The sequence below is a fragment of the Octodon degus genome, unplaced genomic scaffold, assembly GCF_000260255.1.
Source record: "Octodon degus isolate 3935 unplaced genomic scaffold, OctDeg1.0 scaffold00043, whole genome shotgun sequence".
NCBI lineage: Eukaryota > Metazoa > Chordata > Mammalia > Rodentia > Octodontidae > Octodon > Octodon degus.
The window spans coordinates 3,042,784-3,045,341 of NW_004524619.1; positions in this window are offsets into that span (position 1 = coordinate 3,042,784).

Consider the following 2,558-nt stretch of genomic DNA (forward strand, 5'->3'; position numbering starts at 1 on the left):
GAGGCCTCAGTTTGACTGCTAAAGTCACAACAAAGTAAGAAAAGAATTAAAAATTACAGTCAACCCACAGAGCCGTGGCTGTTCGCAGGTTTGGGAGGCTGAGTTACACAGCAATACTTACGCTACTTACTCTGTCTTCCCAGGAGAGTAGAGGCGCCTGCTAAGATACTCTTACTGCCTGACTTTTTAGTAACAACAAATAATCACACCATCAGAGTACTGGGAGCCAGGAACTGGTCTAGTGCTTTACAAATACCAAATGATTCTGTCCTCTGGAAACCCAGGAGACAAAGCACTTGCCCTGAGTCAAGCCTAGGTGTGAACCAGGCAGACCCTAAGTAGAGCTTCTTCACAGCACAACTTTGTAATTGTGCCTGAATCCTTACAATTAATCAGGTGAATGCTTCTCTTCCCAGCTACATGCAAGAGCCATGGGGGCTAGCTGAGGTCGTATCTGTTTGTTCAGTGAATCCCCAGTTTCTACTGACAAAATCAGTGTTAGTAAATCTCAGTAATTTTCAGAGCTCACCTTCAGCACGAAAGAAGGGGAAAAATGCTAATTGTTTCATAGTTCTTTACAAGATGGTACCAAACTTGTAGGTTATGGGTGAAATATTTGGAATTCAAAACAGTACAACATACCACAGTGCTTGGCAAGATAGGCTTTGGAGAAGACAGGTCTGGGTTCAAATTCCAACTCTAGCATAACCTTGGTCAAGTTAACACACCTGCTTAAATCTTTCATATATATCAATATGCCTTGCCACTTGAAAAAACCCGTACATTAGTTAGCTTAGTATCATAACAAAATACCCCATGCAGTCAACTTAAAAGGGGGAAACTATTCTGGCTCAGTTTTGGAGATTTCAGTTCCTGATGGTGGTTCTCATTACTTCTGGGCCTGTGGCCTCCTGGCAGGGGCACTGGACAGAAAAGACTGGTCACTTCAGAGCAGCCAGGAAGCAGAAGCAGAAGAGGAAGGGTCAGGGTCCCTATATCCTTCAAGGGCATGGCTCCAATGACATAAATCCCTTATGTCATTTGTGCCCACATCTTAGTTTCTACCACCTCCCAGTGGCACCAACCTGGGAGGTGCTAAGCTCTTGACACAAGGGTCTGCGGGGACAGTTAGGATCCAATCACAGCAAACTGAAATAGGCAAAGCATCCTGATCACATCTCAGCAGACAGTTCCAACAGTTTGTCCAACACAATCAGTAGAAAATTCTTAAAACTGATAGCAAGTCTTAGGTCTGCTCATATTAAATGCTAGCTAAGTAACAAACACAACCATGTTAAATGGCTATAAATGGCAAATGGTAGAGACGTGTCCACCTTGGGCATTCTCACTCATTTGATATACAATTACGTAAATTTTCATTCAGTACTATTTGAAGTCTAGCGGACTCTTGTCTCACAAACTCAATCTGTTGTTAAGGGCTGTCTGCACAAGTTGTCAACTGAAGGCTCAGGTTTCTCTACATGACCTTTAAAGTCTCCCGAATACAGGCAGGTCTCAGTATCCTTAGCGAGACATTGGTCCATACAGGAAAAGATGTTGCCCTATTCCTTTTGGGTTAAATCTGTGTCTCAGACAATCTGGAAACAGAAGAGGCTGGCATTCGGGTCATTAACTTGAGACTTTTGTTCGTAAGTTCAAACTAAAATTCTGGTCATAACCCAAGTTGTTTGTATGTCAGGCCAGTCATAATTCGAGCATCTTACCATAGCAAATGAGGCCTTGTGACAAAGACTGCTTGGGAACCTTTGTTGAGTGGGAGACGAAGGGCTCCCTTCTTTACACCCAGCATAGAACTCTCCATCCCCTTGCCCTAGTTCATGGGCTATAGCTGCACTCAGGTATTAGAAGGTCTCTTTCCTATTTAGAAGTTGTAGTCAGTAAGAGACCGAAAGGTGGCTGAGAAGATGCACCGGCTAGGTACAGACACAGGGGCTGAACATTACTCCGTGGGCACACTGTGATAGTTGAAAACCTGCCACTAATTTCATTCACACATGGCCAATGTGACTTTCTTCTTCCCCATACTGGGCTTGCAACCAGGGAGGGCTAAGCCACATTCTCCGCTCTTGTTAGTATTTGAGGCAGGGTCTTGCCAAGTCACCCAGGCTAAGAACTTGCCAGCCTCCTAGCTTAGGCTCCCAGGCAGTTGGTATTGTAGGTGTGTGCCACTGTGCACGGCCTGTACAACTTACTTTCTCAGAGCACTGACCAGGTGTTTCCTGGCTTTTGCGTATTTTTGTCCAACTCTTCATTTTCCTGTTTCTGCAGACATTTACCTTTAAAGAGAACAAATTGTATTGGGAACTGGATCCAGGCTTCACATTGAACATCACCAGCCCCTTAAAAATGTATTTTGAGACAGGTTGCTGCTAATCCCCAACCTGCTTAATTGGGGGATCAAACATGCAATCCACATGCCTCAGTACTGGACTATGGGACTACAGACAGGCACCACTACCCAGGCTTTACCAGCTGTTCTCATGCCACTTCCGATCACATGGTTTCCCCACATGGAAGTGACGCCAGTGGGTGCACAT